The sequence below is a fragment of the Triturus cristatus genome, chromosome 12, assembly GCF_964204655.1.
Source record: "Triturus cristatus chromosome 12, aTriCri1.1, whole genome shotgun sequence".
Lineage (NCBI taxonomy): Eukaryota > Metazoa > Chordata > Amphibia > Caudata > Salamandridae > Triturus > Triturus cristatus.
In genome coordinates, this window is record NC_140595.1 from 259755436 (window position 1) to 259775182 (window position 19747).

Genomic DNA, 19747 nt, shown 5'->3' on the forward strand with positions numbered 1-19747 from the left:
AGGCCAGAGTAAGAGTTAAGACCTTAACCATTAGGCAAGAGTAAGAGTCTGAGACCTTAACCATTAGGTCAGACTAAGAGTTAAGAACTTAGCCATTAGTCCAGAGGAAGAGTTAAGACCTTAACCATTAGTCCAGAATAAGAGTCTACACCTTAACCATTAGGCCAGAGTAAGAGTCTAAGACCTTAACCATTAGGCCAGAGTAAGAGTTAAGACCTTAACCATTAGGCAAGAGTAAGAGTCTAAGACCTTAACCGTTAGGCCATAGTAAGAGTTAAGACCTTACGGATTAGGCCAGAGTAAGAGTCTATACCTTAACCATTAGGCCAGAGTAAGAGTCTAAGACCTTAACCATTAGGACAGAGTAAGAGTCTAAGACCTTACCCATTAGGCCAGAGCAAGAGTTAAGACCTTAACCAGTAGGTTAGAGTGAGAGTCGTACTGGCACATGCATCAACAATGCCATTTGCGATTCCTTATTAGCGAAAAATAAGGATTCGCTAATAAGGAATAGCAAAAGGCTATGCATGTAGAAATCGCTTACAAAATAGCGATTCTTAAACATTCCTTAATTGCTACTTGCAAATTGCGAGTTGCAATTAAGGAATTACCTCCCCATTCATTCCTATGGGCCTAGAGGCCCATAGGACTGAATGGGAAGACTTTCTTAATTTGCCATTCTCAATTAGAGAATCGCAAATTGCTCATGCAATTTCAAGGGTGCCAGGGTGTCAAAAGGACACCCTGTTGCACCCCTGAAATCTGCATATGAGTACATCTTGCACACACACATGCCCCAAGGGCATGTGTGTGTGTAAAATGGAACTTTGAAAAAAGCACTTAAGTGCATTTTTCAATGTTTTTGCAAATTACAATGAAGTTCAACTTCATGGTAATTTGCTCCCCCTATTAGCGAAATCGCTAATATTTTTACTTTCATGCATTGCATTTAAGGAATCTCAATTTGAGATTCCTTAAATGCAATCGCAATTTAAGGAATCGCAATTTAGAGATTCCTTATTTTGCTATTTTTGCATTTGGGATGATGCATCCCAAATGCAAAAATACCGGGAGCAAAGGGTCAGATTCTGCTAATCTGCCCGTTTGCAAGCAGGTTTCTCGTTGATGCATATGGCCCTAAGACCTTACCCATTAGGCCAGAGTAAGAGTTAAGACCTTAACCATTAGTCAATAGTAAGAGTTTGGACCTTAACCATTAGGCCAGAGTAAGAGTCTAAGACCTTAACCATTAGGTCAGAGTAAGAGTTAAGAACTTAGCCATTAGTCCAGAGGAAGAGTTAAGACCTTAACCATTAGTCCAGAATAAGATTCAAGACCTTAACCATTAGGCCAGAGTAAGAGTCTAAGACCTTAACCATTAGGCAAGAGTAAGAGTCTAAGACCTCAACCATTAGGCCAGAGTAAGAGTTAAAACGTTAACCATTAGGCCAGAGTTAGAGTTAAGACCTTATCCAGTAGGCCAGAGTAAGAGTCTAAGACCTTAACCATTAGGCCAGAGTAAGAGTTAAGACCTTAACCAGTAGGCCAGAGTAAGAGTCTAAGACCTCACCCATTAGGCCAGAGTAAGAGTTAAAACCTTACCCATTAGGCCAGAGTAAGAGTTAAGGTCTTAACCAGTAGGCCAGAGTAAGAGTTTAAGACCTTCACCATTAGGCCAGAGTAAGAGTTAAGACCTTAACCAGTAGGCCAGAGTAGGAGTCTAGACCTTAACCATTTGGCCAGAGTGAGAGTCAAGACCTTAGCCATTAGGCCAGAGTAAGAGTATAACCCCTTAACCATTAGGCCAGAGTAAGAGTCTAAAACCTTAACCATTAGGCCAGAGTAAGACTCGAGACCTTAACCATTAGGCCAGAGTAAGAGTCCAATACCTTAACCATTAGGCCTAAGGAAGAGTTAAGACCTTAACCATTAGGCCAGAGTAAGAGTCTAAGACTTTAACCATTAGGCCAGAGTAAGAGTCTAAAACCTTAACCATTAGGCCAGAGTAAGAGTTAAGACCTTAACCATTAGGCCATAGTAAGAGTTAAGACCTTACGGATTAGGCCAGAGTAAGAGTCTAGACCTTAACCATTAGGCCAGAGTAAGAGTCTAAGACCTTAACCATTAGGACAGAGTAAGAGTCTAAGATCCTACCCATTAGGCCAGAGTAAGAGTTAAGAAATTAACCAGTAGGCCAGAGTAAGAGTCTAAGACCTTACCCATTAGGCCAGAGTAACAGTTAAGACCTTAACCATTAGTCAATAGTAAGAGTTAGGACCTTAATCATTAGGCCAGAGTAAGAGTCTAGGACGTTAACCAGTAGGCCAGAGTAAGAGCAAAGACATTAACCAGTAGGCCAGTGTAAGAGTCTAAGTCCTTAACCATTAGGCCAGAGTAAGAGTTAAGACCTTAACCATTAGGCCAGAGTAAGAGTTAAGACCTTAACCATTAGGCAAGAGTAAGAGTCTGAGACCTTAACCATTAGGTCAGACTAAGAGTTAAGAACTTAGCCATTAGTCCAGAGGAAGAGTTAAGACCTTAACCATTAGTCCAGAATAAGAGTCTACACCTTAACCATTAGGCCAGAGTAAGAGTCTAAGACCTTAACCATTATGCCAGAGTAAGAGTTAAGACCTTAACCATTAGGCAAGTGTAAGAGTCTAAGACCTTAACCGTTAGGCCATAGTAAGAGTTAAGACCTTACGGATTAGGCCAGAGTAAGAGTCTAGACCTTCACCATTAGGCCAGAGTAAGAGTCTAAGACCTTAACCATTAGGACAGAGTAAGAGTCTAAGACCTTACCCATTAGGCCAGAGCAAGAGTTAAGACCTTAACCAGTAGGCCAGAGTAAGAGTCTAAGACCTTACCCATTAGGCCAGAGTAAGAGTTAAGACCTTAACCATTAGTCAATAGTAAGAGTTTGGACCTTAACCATTAGGCCAGAGTAAGAGTCTGAGACCTTAACAATTAGGTCAGAGTAAGAGTCTAAGACCTTAACCATTAGTCAATAGTAAGAGTTAAGACCTTAACCATTAGGCAAAAGTAAGAGTCTAAGACCTTAACCATTTGGCCAGAGTAAGAGGTAAGACCTTAACCATTAGTCCAGAATAAGATTCAAGACCTTAACCATTAGGCCAGAGTAAGAGTCTAAGACCTTAACCATTAGGTCAGAGTAAGAGTTAGGACCTTAACCATTAGTCAATAGTAAGAGTTAAGACCTTAACCATTAGGCCAAAGTAAGAGTCTAAGACCTTAACCATTTGGCCAGAGTAAGAGGTAAGACCTTAACCATTAGGCCAGAGTAAGAGTTAAAACCTTACCCATTAGGCCAGAGTAAGAGTTAAGACCTTACCCATTAGTCCAGAGTAAGAGTCTAGGACCTTACCCATTAGGCCAGAGTAAGAGTTAAGACCTTAACCATTAGGCCAGAGTAAGAGTCTAAGACCTTAACCGTTAGGCCAGAGTAAGAGTCTAAGACCTTAACCATTAGGCCAGAGTAAGAGTTAAGACCTTAACCAGTAGGCCACAGTAGGAGTCTAGACCTTAACCATTAGGCCAGAGTGAGAGTCAAGACCTTAGTCATTAGGCCAGAGTAAGAGTATAATACCTTAACCATTACGCCAGAGTAAGAGTCTAAGACCTTAACCATTAGGCCAGAGTAAGAGTCAAGACCTTAACCATTAGGCCAGAGTAAGAGTCCAATACCTTAACCATTAGGCCAGAGTAAGAGTTAAGACCTTAACCATTAGGCCAGAGTAAGAGTTTAAGACTTTAACCATTAGGCCAGAGTCAGAGTCTAAAACCTTAACCATTAGGCCAGACTAAGAGTTAAAACCTTCACCAATAGGCCAGAGTAAGAATTAAGACCTTAACCAGTAGGCCAGAGTAAGAGTCTAAGACCTTACCCATTAGGCCAGAGTAAGAGTTAAGACCTTAACCATTAGGCCAGAGTAAGATTCTAAGACCTTAACCATTAGGCCAGAGTAAGAGTTAAGACCTTAACCATTAGGCAAGAGTAAGAGTCTAAGACCTTAACCATTAGGCCAGAGTAAGAGTCTAAAACCTTAACCATTAGGCCAGAGTAAGAGGTAAAACCTTAACCAATAGGCCAGAGTAAGAATTAAGACCTTAACCAGTAGGCCAGAGTAAGAGTCTAAGACCTTACCCATTAGGCCAGAGTAAGAGTTAAGACCTTCACCATTAGGCCAGAGTAAGAGTCTAAGACCTTAACCATTAGGCCAGAGTAAGAGTTAAGACCTTAACCATTTGGCAAGAGTAAGAGTCTAAGACCTTAACCATTAGGCCAGAGAAAGAGTCTAAGACCTTAACCATTAGGACAGAGTAAGAGTCTAAGACCTTAACCAGTAGGCCAGAGTAAGAGTCTAAGACCTTACCCATTAGGCCAGAGTAAGAGTTAAGAACTTCACCATTAGGCCAGAGTAAGAGTCTAAGACCTTAACCATTAGGCCAGAGTAAGAGTTAAGACCTTAACCATTTGGCAAGAGTAAGAGTCTAAGACCTTAACCATTAGGCCAGAGAAAGAGTCTAAGACCTTAACCATTAGGACAGAGTAAGAGTCTTAGACCTTAACCATTAGGTCAGAGTAAGAGTTAAGAACTTAGCCATTAGTCCAGAGGAAGAGTTAAGACCTTATCCATTAGTCCAGAATGAGATTCAAGACCTTAACCATTAGGCCAGAGTAAGAGTTAAGACCTTAACCATTAGGCAAGAGTAAGAGTCTAAGACCTTAACCATTAGGCCAGAGTAAGAGTCTAAAACCTTAACCATTAGGCCAGAGTAAGAGGTAAAACCTTAACCAATAGGCCAGAGTAAGAATTAAGACCTTAACCAGTAGGCCAGAGTAAGAGTCTAAGACCTTACCCATTAGGCCAGAGTAAGAGTTAAGACCTTCACCATTAGGCCAGAGTAAGAGTCTAAGACCTTAACCATTAGGCCAGAGTAAGAGTTAAGACCTCAACCATTTGGCAAGAGTAAGAGTCTAAGACCTTAACCATTAGGCCAGAGAAAGAGTCTAAGACCTTAACCATTAGGACAGAGTAAGAGTCTAAGACCTTAACCATTAGGTCAGAGTAAGAGTTAAGAACTTAGCCATTAGTCCAGAGGAAGAGTTAAGACCTTATCCATTAGTCCAGAATGAGATTCAAGACCTTAACCATTAGGCCAGAGTAAGAGTCTAAGACCTTAACCATTAGGTCAGAGTAAGAGTTAAGACCTTAACCATTAGACAAGAGTAAGAGTCTAAGACCTCAACCATTAGGCCAGAGTAAGAGTTAAAACTTTAACCATTAGGCCAGAGTTAGAGTTAAGACCTTAACCAGTAGGCCAGAGTAAGAGTCTAAGACCTTAACCATTAGGCCAGAGTAAGAGTTAAGACCTTAACCATTAGGCCAGAGTAAGACTCAAGACCTTAACCATTAGGCCAGAGTAAGAGTCCAATACCTTAACCATTAGGCCTAAGGAAGAGTTAAGACCTTAACCATTAGGCCTGAGTAAGAGTCTAAGACTTTAACCATTAGGCCAGAGTAAGAGTCTAAAACCTTCACCATTAGGCCAGAGTAAGAGTCTAAGACCTTACCCATTAGGCCAGAGTAAGAGTTAAGACCTTAACCATTAGGCCAGAGTAAGAGTCTAAGACCTTAACCATTAGGCCATAGTAAGAGTTAAGACCTTACGGATTAGGCCAGAGTAAGAGTCTAGACCTTAACCATTAGGCCAGAGTAAGAGGCTAAGACCTTAAACATTAGGACAGAGTAAGAGTCTAAGATCTTACCCATTAGGCCAGAGTAAGAGTTAAGACCTTAACCAGTAGGCCAGAGTTAGAGTCTAAGACCTTACCCATTAGGCCAGAGTAACAGTTAAGACCTTAACCATTAGTCAATAGTAAGAGTTAGGACCTTAACCATTAGGCCAGAGTAAGAGTCTAGGACGTTAACCAGTAGGCCAGAGTAAGAGCAAAGACATTAACCAGTAGGCCAGTGTAAGAGTCTAAGTCCTTAACCATTAGGCCAGAGTAAGAGTTAAGACCTTAACCATTAGGCCAGAGTAAGAGTTAAGACCTTAACCATTAGGCAAGAGTAAGAGTCTGAGACCTTAACCATTAGGTCAGACTAAGAGTTAAGAACTTAGCCATTAGTCCAGAGGAAGAGTTAAGACCTTAACCATTAGTCCAGAATAAGAGTCTACACCTTAACCATTAGGCCAGAGTAAGAGTCTAAGACCTTAACCATTAGGCCAGAGTAAGAGTTAAGACCTTAACCATTAGGCAAGAGTAAGAGTCTAAGACCTTAACCGTTAGGCCATAGTAAGAGTTAAGACCTTACGGATTAGGCCAGAGTAAGAGTCTATACCTTAACCATTAGGCCAGAGTAAGAGTCTAAGACCTTAACCATTAGGACAGAGTAAGAGTCTAAGACCTTACCCATTAGGCCAGAGCAAGAGTTAAGACCTTAACCAGTAGGTTAGAGTGAGAGTCGTACTGGCACATGCATCAACAATGCCATTTGCGATTCCTTATTAGCGAAAAATAAGGATTCGCTAATAAGGAATAGCAAAAGGCTATGCATGTAGAAATCGCTTACAAAATAGCGATTCTTAAACATTCCTTAATTGCTACGTGCAAATTGCGAGTTGCAATTAAGGAATTACCTCCCCATTCATTCCTATGGGCCTAGAGGCCCATAGGACTGAATGGGAAGACTTTCTTAATTTGCCATTCTCAATTAGAGAATCGCAAATTGCTCATGCAATTTCAAGGGTGCCAGGGTGTCAAAAGGACACCCTGTTGCACCCCTGAAATCTGCATATTAGTACATCTTGCACACACACATGCCCCAAGGGCATGTGTGTGTGTAAAATGGAACTTTGAAAAAAGCACTTAAGTGCATTTTTCAATGTTTTTGCAAATTACAATGAAGTTCAACTTCATGGTAATTTGCTCCCCCTATTAGCGAAATCGCTAATATTTTTACTTTCATGCATTGCATTTAAGGAATCTCAATTTGAGATTCCTTAAATGCAATCGCAATTTAAGGAATCGCAATTTAGAGATTCCTTATTTTGCTATTTTTGCATTTGGGATGATGCATCCCAAATGCAAAAATACCGGGAGCAAAGGGTCAGATTCTGCTAATCTGCCCGTTTGCGAGCAGTTTTCTCGTTGATGCATATGGCCCTAAGACCTTACCCATTAGGCCAGAGTAAGAGTTAAGACCTTAACCATTAGTCAATAGTAAGAGTTTGGACCTTAACCATTAGGCCAGAGTAAGAGTCTGAGACCTTAACCATTAGGCCAGAGTAAGAGTCTAGGACCTTACCCATTAGTCCAGAGTAAGAGTCTAGGACCTTACCCATTAGGCCAGAGTAAGAGTTAAGACCTTAACCATTAGGCCAGAGGAAGAGTTAAGACCTTAACCATTAGTCCAGAATAAGATTCAAGACCTTAACCATTAGGCCAGAGTAAGAGTCTAAGACCTTAACCATTAGGCAAGAGTAAGAGTCTAGGACCTTACCCATTAGGCCAGAGTAAGAGTTAAGACCTTAACCATTAGGCCAGAGTAAGAGTCTAAGACCTTAACCGTTAGGCCAGAGTAAGAGTCTAAGACCTTAACCATTAGGCCAGAGTAAGAGTTAAGACCTTAACTAGTAGGCCACAGTAGGAGTCTAGACCTTAACCATTAGGCCAGAGTGAGAGTCAAGACCTTAGTCATTAGGCCAGAGTAAGAGTATAATACGTTAACCATTACGCCAGAGTAAGAGTCTAAGACCTTAACCATTAGGCCAGAGTAAGAGTCAAGACCTTAACCATTAGGCCAGAGTAAGAGTCCAATACCTTAACCATTAGGCCAGAGTAAGAGTTAAGACCTTAACCATTAGGCCAGAGTAAGAGTTTAAGACTTTAACCAATAGGCCAGAGTAAGAGTCTAAAACCTTAACCATTAGGCCAGAGTAAGAGTTAAAACCTTCACCAATAGGCCAGAGTAAGAATTAAGACCTTAACCAGTAGGCCAGAGTAAGAGTCTAAGACCTTACCCATTAGGCCAGAGTAAGAGTTAAGACCTTAACCATTAGGCCAGAGTAAGAGTTAAGACCTTAACCATTAGGCAAGAGTAAGAGTCTAAGACCTTAACCATTAGGCCAGAGTAAGAGTCTAAAACCTTAACCATTAGGCCAGAGTAAGAGGTAAAACCTTAACCAATAGTCCAGAGTAAGAATTAAGACCTTAACCAGTAGGCCAGAGTAAGAGTCTAAGACCTTACCCATTAGGCCAGAGTAAGAGTTAAGACCTTAACCATTAGGCCAGAGTAAGAGTCTAAGACCTTAACCATTAGGCCAGAGTAAGAGTTAAGACCTTAACCATTTGGCAAGAGTAAGAGTCTAAGACCTTAACCATTAGGCCAGAGAAAGAGTCTAAGACCTTAACCATTAGGACAGAGTAAGAGTCTAAGACCTTAACCATTAGGTCAGAGTAAGAGTTAAGAACTTAGCCATTAGTCCAGAGGAAGAGTTAAGACCTTATCCATTAGTCCAGAATAAGATTCAAGACCTTAACCATTAGGCCAGAGTAAGAGTCTAAGACCTTAACCATTAGGTCAGAGTAAGAGTTAAGACCTTAACCATTAGACAAGAGTAAGAGTCTAAGACCTCAACCATTAGGCCAGAGTAAGAGTTAAAACTTTAACCATTAGGCCAGAGTTAGAGTTAAGACCTTAACCAGTAGGCCAGAGTAAGAGTCTAAGACCTTAACCATTAGGCCAGAGTAAGAGTTAAGACCTTAACCATTAGGCCAGAGTAAGACTCAAGACCTTAACCATTAGGCCAGAGTAAGAGTCCAATACCTTAACCATTAGGCCTAAGGAAGAGTTAAGACCTTAACCATTAGGCCAGAGTAAGAGTCTAAGACTTTAACCATTAGGCCAGAGTAAGAGTCTAAAACCTTCACCATTAGGCCAGAGTAAGAGTCTAAGACCTTACCCATTAGGCCAGAGTAAGAGTTAAGACCTTAACCATTAGGCCAGAGTAAGAGTCTAAGACCTTAACCATTAGGCCATAGTAAGAGTTAAGAACTTACGGATTAGGCCAGAGTAAGAGTCTAGACCTTAACCATTAGGCCAGAGTAAGAGGCTAAGACCTTAAACATTAGGACAGAGTAAGAGTCTAAGATCTTACCCATTAGGCCAGAGTAAGAGTTAAGACCTTAACCAGTAGGCCAGAGTTAGAGTCTAAGACCTTACCCATTAGGCCAGAGTAACAGTTAAGACCTTAACCATTAGTCAATAGTAAGAGTTAGGACCTTAACCATTAGGCCAGAGTAAGAGTCTAGGACGTTAACCAGTAGGCCAGAGTAAGAGCAAAGACATTAACCAGTAGGCCAGTGTAAGAGTCTAAGTCCTTAACCATTAGGCCAGAGTAAGAGTTAAGACCTTAACCATTAGGCCAGAGTAAGAGTTAAGACCTTAACCATTAGGCAAGAGTAAGAGTCTGAGACCTTAACCATTAGGTCAGACTAAGAGTTAAGAACTTAGCCATTAGTCCAGAGGAAGAGTTAAGACCTTAACCATTAGTCCAGAATAAGAGTCTACACCTTAACCATTAGGCCAGAGTAAGAGTCTAAGACCTTAACCATTAGGCCAGAGTAAGAGTTAAGACCTTAACCATTAGGCAAGAGTAAGAGTCTAAGACCTTAACCGTTAGGCCATAGTAAGAGTTAAGACCTTACGGATTAGGCCAGAGTAAGAGTCTATACCTTAACCATTAGGCCAGAGTAAGAGTCTAAGACCTTAACCATTAGGACAGAGTAAGAGTCTAAGACCTTACCCATTAGGCCAGAGCAAGAGTTAAGACCTTAACCAGTAGGTTAGAGTAAGAGTCGTACTGGCACATGCATCAACAATGCCATTTGCGATTCCTTATTAGCGAAAAATAAGGATTCGCTAATAAGGAATAGCAAAAGGCTATGCATGTAGAAATCGCTTACAAAATAGCGATTCTTAAACATTCCTTAATTGCTACTTGCAAATTGCGAGTTGCAATTAAGGAATTACCTCCCCATTCATTCCTATGGGCCTAGAGGCCCATAGGACTGAATGGGAAGACTTTCTTAATTTGCCATTCTCAATTAGAGAATCGCAAATTGCTCATGCAATTTCAAGGGTGGCAGGGTGTCAAAAGGACACCCTGTTGCACCCCTGAAATCTGCATATGAGTACATCTTGCACACACACATGCCCCAAGGGCATGTGTGTGTGTAAAATGGAACTTTGAAAAAAGCACTTAAGTGCATTTTTCAATGTTTTTGCAAATTACAATGAAGTTCAACTTCATGGTAATTTGCTCCCCCTATTAGCGAAATCGCTAATATTTTTACTTTCATGCATTGCATTTAAGGAATCTCAATTTGAGATTCCTTAAATTCAATCGCAATTTAAGGAATCGCAATTTAGAGATTCCTTATTTTGCTATTTTTGCATTTGGGATGATGCATCCCAAATGCAAAAATGCCGGGAGCAAAGGGTCAGATTCTGCTAATCTGCCCGTTTGCGAGCAGGTTTCTCGTTGATGCATATGGCCCTAAGACCTTACCCATTAGGCCAGAGTAAGAGTTAAGACCTTAACCATTAGTCAATAGTAAGAGTTTGGACCTTAACCATTAGGCCAGAGTAAGAGTCTGAGACCTTAACCATTAGGCCAGAGTAGGAGTCTAAGACCTTAACCATTAGGTCAGAGTAAGAGTTAAGAACTTAGCCATTAGTCCAGAGGAAGAGTTAAGACCTTAACCATTAGTCCAGAATAAGATTCAAGACCTTAACCATTAGGCCAGAGTAAGAGTCTAAGACCTTAACCATTAGGTCAGAGTAAGAGTTAAGACCTTAACCATTAGGCAAGAGTAAGAGTCTAAGACCTCAACCATTAGGCCAGAGTAAGAGTTAAAACGTTAACCATTAGGCCAGAGTTAGAGTTAAGACCTTAACCAGTAGGCCAGAGTAAGAGTCTAAGACCTTAACCATTAGGCCAGAGTAAGAGTTAAGACCTTAACCAGTAGGCCAGAGTAAGAGTCTAAGACCTCACCCATTAGGCCAGAGTAAGAGTTAAAACCTTACCCATTAGGCCAGAGTAAGAGTTAAGGTCTTAACCAGTAGGCCAGAGTAAGAGTTTAAGACCTTCACCATTAGGCCAGAGTAAGAGTTAAGACCTTAACCAGTAGGCCAGAGTAGGAGTCTAGACCTTAAATATTTGGCCAGAGTGAGAGTCAAGACCTTAGCCATTAGGCCAGAGTAAGAGTATAACCCCTTAACCATTAGGCCAGAGTAAGAGTCTAAGACCTTAACCATTAGGCCAGAGTTAGAGTCCAATACCTTAACCATTAGGCCTAAGGAAGAGTTAAGACCTTAACCATTATGCCAGAGTAAGAGTCTAAGACTTTAACCATTAGGCCAGAGTAAGAGTCTAAAACCTTAACCATTAGGCCAGAGTAAGAGTTAAGACCTTAACCATTAGGCCATAGTAAAAGTTAAGACCTTATGGATTAGGCCAGAGTAAGAGTCTAGACCTTAATCATTAGGCCAGAGTAAGAGTCTAAGACCTTAACCATTAGGACAGAGTAAGAGTCTAAGATCCTACCCATTAGGCCAGAGTAACAGTTAAGACCGTAACCATTAGTCAATAGTAAGAGTTAGGACCTTAACCATTAGGCCAGAGTAAGAGTCTAGGACCTTAACCAGTAGGCCAGAGTAAGAGCAAAGACATTAACCAGTAGGCCAGTGTAAGAGTCTAAGACCTTAACCATTAGGCCAGAGTAAGAGTTAAGACCTTAACCATTAGGCCAGAGTAAGAGTTAATACCTTAACCATTAGGCAAGAGTAAGAGTCTGAGACCTTAACCATTAGGTCAGACTAAGAGTTAAGAACTTAACTATTAGTCCAGAGGAAGAGTTAAGACCTTAACCATTAGTCCAGAATAAGAGTCTACACCTTAACCATTAGGCCAGAGTAAGAGTCTAAGACCTTAACCATTAGGCCAAAGTAAGAGTTAAGACCTTAACCATTAGGCAAGAGTAAGAGTCTAAGACCTTAACCGTTAGGCCATAGTAAGAGTTAAGACCTTACGGATTAGGCCAGAGTAAGAGTCTAGACCTTAACCATTAGGCCAGAGTAAGAGTCTAAGACCTTAACCATTAGGACAGAGTAAGAGTCTAAGACCTTAACCATTAGGCCAGAGTAAGAGTTAAAACCTTAACCATTAGGCCAGAGTAAGACTCAAGACCTTAACCATTAGGCCAGAGTAAGAGTCCAATACCTTAACCATTAGGCCTAAGGAAGAGTTAAGACCTTAACCATTAGGCCAGAGTAAGAGTCTAAGACTTTAACCATTAGGCCAGAGTAAGAGTCTAAAACCTTCACCATTAGGCCAGAGTAAGAGTCTAAGACCTTACCCATTAGGCCAGAGTAAGAGTTAAGACCTTAACCATTAGGCCAGAGTAAGAGTCTAAGACCTTAACCATTAGGCCATAGTAAGAGTTAAGACCTTACGGATTAGGCCAGAGTAAGAGTCTAGACCTTAACCATTAGGCCAGAGTAAGAGGCTAAGACCTTAAACATTAGGACAGAGTAAGAGTCTAAGATCTTACCCATTAGGCCAGAGTAAGAGTTAAGACCTTAACCAGTAGGTCAGAGTTAGAGTCTAAGACCTTACCCATTAGGCCAGAGTAACAGTTAAGACCTTAACCATTAGTCAATAGTAAGAGTTAGGACCTTAACCATTAGGCCAGAGTAAGAGTCTAGGACGTTAACCAGTAGGCCAGAGTAAGAGCAAAGACATTAAGCAGTAGGCCAGTGTAAGAGTCTAAGTCCTTAACCATTAGGCCAGAGTAAGAGTTAAGACCTTAACCATTAGGCCAGAGTAAGAGTTAAGACCTTAACCATTAGGCAAGAGTAAGAGTCTGGGACCTTAACCATTAGGTCAGACTAAGAGTTAAGAACTTAGCCATTAGTCCAGAGGAAGAGTTAAGACCTTAACCATTAGTCCAGAATAAGAGTGTACACCTTAACCATTAGGCCAGAGTAAGAGTCTAAGACCTTAACCATTAGGCCAGAGTAAGAGTTAAGACCTTAACCATTAGGCCAGAGTTAGAGTCCAATACCTTAACCATTAGGCCTAAGGAAGAGTTAAGACCTTAACCATTATGCCAGAGTAAGAGTCTAAGACTTTAACCATTAGGCCAGAGTAAGAGTCTAAAACCTTAACCATTAGGCCAGAGTAAGAGTTAAGACCTTAACCATTAGGCCATAGTAAAAGTTAAGACCTTATGGATTAGGCCAGAGTAAGAGTCTAGACCTTAACCATTAGGCCAGAGTAAGAGTCTAAGACCTTAACCATTAGGACAGAGTAAGAGTCTAAGATCCTACCCATTAGGCCAGAGTAACAGTTAAGACCGTAACCATTAGTCAATAGTAAGAGTTAGGACCTTAACCATTAGGCCAGAGTAAGAGTCTAGGACCTTAACCAGTAGGCCAGAGTAAGAGCAAAGACATTAACCAGTAGGCCAGTGTAAGAGTCTAAGACCTTAACCATTAGGCCAGAGTAAGAGTTAAGACCTTAACCATTAGGCCAGAGTAAGAGTTAATACCTTAACCATTAGGCAAGAGTAAGAGTCTGAGACCTTAACCATTAGGTCAGACTAAGAGTTAAGAACTTAACTATTAGTCCAGAGGAAGAGTTAAGACCTTAACCATTAGTCCAGAATAAGAGTCTACACCTTAACCATTAGGCCAGAGTAAGAGTCTAAGACCTTAACCATTAGGCCAAAGTAAGAGTTAAGACCTTAACCATTAGGCAAGAGTAAGAGTCTAAGACCTTAACCGTTAGGCCATAGTAAGAGTTAAGACCTTACGGATTAGGCCAGAGTAAGAGTCTAGACCTTAACCATTAGGCCAGAGCAAGAGTCTAAGACCTTAACCATTAGGACAGAGTAAGAGTCTAAGACCTTAACCATTAGGCCAGAGTAAGAGTTAAGACCTTAACCATTAGGCCAGAGTAAGACTCAAGACCTTAACCATTAGGCCAGAGTAAGAGTCCAATACCTTAACCATTAGGCCTAAGGAAGAGTTAAGACCTTAACCATTAGGCCAGAGTAAGAGTCTAAGACTTTAACCATTAGGCCAGAGTAAGAGTCTAAAACCTTCACCATTAGGCCAGAGTAAGAGTCTAAGACCTTACCCATTAGGCCAGAGTAAGAGTTAAGACCTTAACCATTAGGCCAGAGTAAGAGTCTAAGACCTTAACCATTAGGCCATAGTAAGAGTTAAGACCTTACGGATTAGGCCAGAGTAAGAGTCTAGACCTTAACCATTAGGCCAGAGTAAGAGGCTAAGACCTTAAACATTAGGACAGAGTAAGAGTCTAAGATCTTACCCATTAGGCCAGAGTAAGAGTTAAGACCTTAACCAGTAGGTCAGAGTTAGAGTCTAAGACCTTACCCATTAGGCCAGAGTAACAGTTAAGACCTTAACCATTAGTCAATAGTAAGAGTTAGGACCTTAACCATTAGGCCAGAGTAAGAGTCTAGGACGTTAACCAGTAGGCCAGAGTAAGAGCAAAGACATTAAGCAGTAGGCCAGTGTAAGAGTCTAAGTCCTTAACCATTAGGCCAGAGTAAGAGTTAAGACCTTAACCATTAGGCCAGAGTAAGAGTTAAGACCTTAACCATTAGGCAAGAGTAAGAGTCTGAGACCTTAACCATTAGGTCAGACTAAGAGTTAAGAACTTAGCCATTAGTCCAGAGGAAGAGTTAAGACCTTAACCATTAGTCCAGAATAAGAGTGTACACCTTAACCATTAGGCCAGAGTAAGAGTCTAAGACCTTAACCATTAGGCCAGAGTAAGAGTTAAGACCTTAACCATTAGGCAAGAGTAAGAGTCTAAGACCTTAACCGTTAGGCCATAGTAAGAGTTAAGACCTTACGGATTAGGCCAGAGTAAGAGTCTATACCTTAACCATTAGGCCAGAGTAAGAGTCTAAGACCTTAACCATTAGGACAGAGTAAGAGTCTAAGACCTTACCCATTAGGCCAGAGCAAGAGTTAAGACCTTAACCAGTAGGTTAGAGTAAGAGTCGTACTGGCACATGCATCAACAATGCCATTTGCGATTCCTTATTAGCGAAAAATAAGGATTCGCTAATAAGGAATAGCAAAAGGCTATGCATGTAGAAATCGCTTACAAAATAGCGATTCTTAAACATTCCTTAATTGCTACTTGCAAATTGCGAGTTGCAATTAAGGAATTACCTCCCCATTCATTCCTATGGGCCTAGAGGCCCATAGGACTGAATGGGAAGACTTTCTTAATTTGCCATTCTCAATTAGAGAATCGCAAATTGCTCATGCAATTTCAAGGGTGCCAGGGTGTCAAAAGGACACCCTGTTGCACCCCTGAAATCTGCATATGAGTACATCTTGCACACACACATGCCCCAAGGGCATGTGTGTGTGTAAAATGGAACTTTGAAAAAAGCACTTAAGTGCATTTTTCAATGTTTTTGCAAATTACAATGAAGTTCAACTTCATGGTAATTTGCTCCCCCTATTAGCGAAATCGCTAATATTTTTACTTTCATGCATTGCATTTAAGGAATCTCAATTTGAGATTCCTTAAATGAAATCGCAATTTAAGGAATCGCAATTTAGAGATTCCTTATTTTGCTATTTTTGCATTTGGGATGATGCATCCCAAATGCAAAAATACCGGGAGCAAAGGGTCAGATTCTGCTAATCTGCCCGTTTGCGAGCAGGTTTCTCGTTGATGCATATGGCCCTAAGACCTTACCCATTAGGCCAGAGTAAGAGTTAAGACCTTAACCATTAGTCAATAGTAAGAGTTTGGACCTTAACCATTAGGCCAGAGTAAGAGTCTGAGACCTTAACCATTAGGCCAGAGTAGGAGTCTAAGACCTTAACCATTAGGTCAGAGTAAGAGTTAAGAACTTAGCCATTAGTCCAGAGGAAGAGTTAAGACCTTAACCATTAGTCCAGAATAAGATTCAAGACCTTAACCATTAGGCCAGAGTAAGAGTCTGAGACCTTAACCATTAGGCCAGAGTAGGAGTCTAAGACCTTAACCATTAGGTCAGAGTAAGAGTTAAGAACTTAGCCATTAGTCCAGAGGAAGAGTTAAGACCTTAACCATTAGTCCAGAATAAGATTCAAGACCTTAACCATTAGGCCAGAGTAAGAGTCTAAGACCTTAACCATTAGGTCAGAGTAAGAGTTAAGACCTTAACCATTAGGCAAGAGTAAGAGTCTAAGACCTCAACCATTAGGCCAGAGTAAGAGTTAAAACGTTAACCATTAGGCCAGAGTTAGAGTTAAGACCTTAACCAGTAGGCCAGAGTAAGAGTCTAAGACCTTAACCATTAGTCCAGAGTAAGAGTTAAGACCTTAACCAGTAGGCCAGAGTAAGAGTCTAAGACCTCACCCATTAGGCCAGAGTAAGAGTTAAAACCTTACCCATTAGGCCAGAGTAAGAGTTAAGGTCTTAACCAGTAGGCCAGAGTAAGAGTTTAAGACCTTCACCATTAGGCCAGAGTAAGAGTTAAGACCTTAACCAGTAGGCCAGAGTAGGAGTCTAGACCTTAACCATTTGGCCAGAGTGAGAGTCAAGACCTTAGCCATTAGGCCAGAGTAAGAGTATAACCCCTTAACCATTAGGCCAGAGTAAGAGTCTAAGACCTTAACCATTAGGCCAGAGTAAGACTCAAGACCTTAACCATTAGGCCAGAGTAAGAGTCCAATACCTTAACCATTAGGCCTAAGGAAGAGTTAAGACCTTAACCATTAGGCCAGAGTAAGAGTCTAAGACTTTAACCATTAAGCCAGAGTAAGAGTCTAAAACCTTAACCATTAGGCCAGAGTAAGAGTTAAGACCTTAACCATTAGGCCATAGTAAGAGTTAAGACCTCACGGATTAGGCCAGAGTAAGAGTCTAGACCTTAACCATTAGGCCAGAGTAAGAGTCTAAGACCTTAACCTTTAGGACAGAGTAAGAGTCTAAGATCCTACCCATTAGGCCAGAGTAACAGTTAAGACCTTAACCATTAGTCAATAGTAAGAGTTAGGACCTTAACCATTAGGCCAGAGTAAGAGTCTAGGACCTTAACCAGTAGGCCAGAGTAAGAGCAAAGACATTAACCAGTAGGCCAGTGTAAGAGTCTAAGACCTTAACCATTAGGCCAGAGTAAGAGTTAAGACCTTAACCATTAGGCCAGAGTAAGAGTTAATACCTTAACCATTAGGCAAGAGTAAGAGTCTGAGACCTTAACCATTAGGTCAGACTAAGAGTTAAGAACTTAACCATTAGTCCAGAGGAAGAGTTAAGACCTTAACCATTAGTCCAGAATAAGAGTCTACACCTTAACCATTAGGCCAGAGTAAGAGTCTAAGACGTTAACCATTAGGCCAAAGTAAGAGTTAAGACCTTAACCATTAGGCAAGAGTAAGAGTCTAAGACCTTAACCGTTAGGCCATAGTAAGAGTTAAGACCTTACGGATTAGGCCAGAGTAAGAGTCTAGACCTTAACCATTAGGCCAGAGTAAGAGTCTAAGACCTTAACCATTAGGACAGAGTAAGAGTCTAAGACCTTACCCATTAGGCCAGAGCAAGAGTTAAGACCTTAACCAGTAGGCCAGAGTAAGAGTCTAAGACCTTACCCATTAGGCCAGAGTAAGAGTTAAGACCTTAACCATTAGTCAATAGTAAGAGTTTGGACCTTAACCATTAGGCCAGAGTAAGAGTCTGAGACCTTAACCATTAGGCCAGAGTAAGAGTCTAAGACCTTAACCATTAGGTCAGAGTAAGAGTTAAGAACTTAGCCATTAGTCCAAAGGAAGAGTTAAGACCTTAACCATTAGTCCAGAATAAGAGTCTAAGACCTCAACAATTAGGCCAGAATAAGAGTTAAAACTTTAACCATTAGGCCAGAGTTAGAGTTAAGACCTTAACCAGTAGGCCAGAGTAAGAGTCTAAGACCTTAACCATTAGGCCAGAGTAAGAGTTAAGACCTTAACCAGTAGGCCAGAGTAAGAGTCTAAGACCTCAACCATTAGGCCAGAGTAAGAGTTAAAACCTTAACTGTAGGAGAGTGGCATCGACTGCATAGTTGCCCCCAACTTTTTGCTGATGTTTTGACTGTTTTTATGACCTTAGCCAGGCTGTGGCCCTGCTATCCAGGACCCCAGCCTATCTGCTTCCTCTGGTAAACTATGTGAGTACCCTAGGTACCAACCAATTGGATGCTGGGCATGACCTACCAGTCCCTTGTAGATGGTACCCTAGTACCCAGGGCATGGGTCCCCCAGTAGGCCTACCAGGGCTGCAGCACTTATTGTGCCACCCTGGGACAGCCACCCAAACTGACACCACCAGGCCACTACTGTAGCCTGGGTAAGGTGGTGTTAGCACCCCTTACAGGGATGTAGGTACCCTATGTCCCATACCATTACAACACATATACTCTCATAGGTCACCCCTATGGCAGGCCCTGGTAATCCTACAGGGCTGGGTGCTGAGGTATGTGTGAGGGGGGACCCCTACATGAGTAGGACCTCTCTGCAACCTTCGTAAAACCGTTACTGGGTTGTTTGTAGTGTAGCCATACCATATACTCTTACCGCATTATAAGTTATTGCGTCATCGCTGTAACTTGGGAATGGCTACACAGAACCATATCGTGTTTGGTGTCAAACATGAAGGAATCATACCCCCAGTCCAGCCATGGGCATGGGGGCACGATTCCCCCTTGCTAGGAGGGTGATATGGGAAAAGCGGTATAATTTAGACACCAATTTAAAAGTGCACATGTACCACAAAATGGCTACTGTCCGCCACCTACACGACTCTGGCTGGCTGTTGCTGGGGAAAACCCCAGCCTCGCCATCTGGACAATAGGGCTCCTGTGGCAGGGAGGTGCCAGCACCTCCCCAGACAGGATATGTGGATTGGAACAGGGTGGGTGCACCAAATGTCCATTCAGAGTTGCACGTAGGCAGCTGCAGAGCCCCAATTCTGCATACACCGCCTGGAACCGGTTCAGGGGCATCCTTCCCCTCGCCCAGGCGGGAAACACACAAAGGGGAGGGGGTGTAGCCACCCTTTCCCGCCTCTACTCTGATTGGTGGGCTCTATTTTGGACCATCCCCTAATCTTGGGGAAATATGGGAATAACTTTGCCCTAGAGCCTTAGATTCGTACAGGACTTCACAGAACTGACCTTCGACGAGCTGCTGCCCAGCTGACTGAAGAAATCTCCCTTGGGATAAAGGAGTTATCCCCCTGCTTGGCAGGCACCTTAAAGACTACAAGATACCCGGTTGGAACTTCGTTGCTCTCACGACCTTCGACGCCTTCCAGCAACCTCGAGGTGGGTCTCCAGTGCATCCCAGCGTCCTGTGAGTGTGCCCAGCAAGTCTGAGCACCCTGGACCACGTGGGTGTCGAGATCCCCGCATACCCCGAGACACCGGCCACCTCTTGTCCAGCACACGACCCCGACCAGTGGGGAAGTTGTGCTTTGGCCCATTCTTGAGCCAACCTTCAAGCAGCATTTGTGCCGACCCTCAGCTCCCTGGCCCGCTCCGGTGGCCCGTGGGAGCCCTTTTACGCACTCCATTTTGCTGCCTTCCGCGGTCCCTTGTCCCTCGACTTGTGGGCCCTGACGGAGGACAATCTTCTTTTCTAAG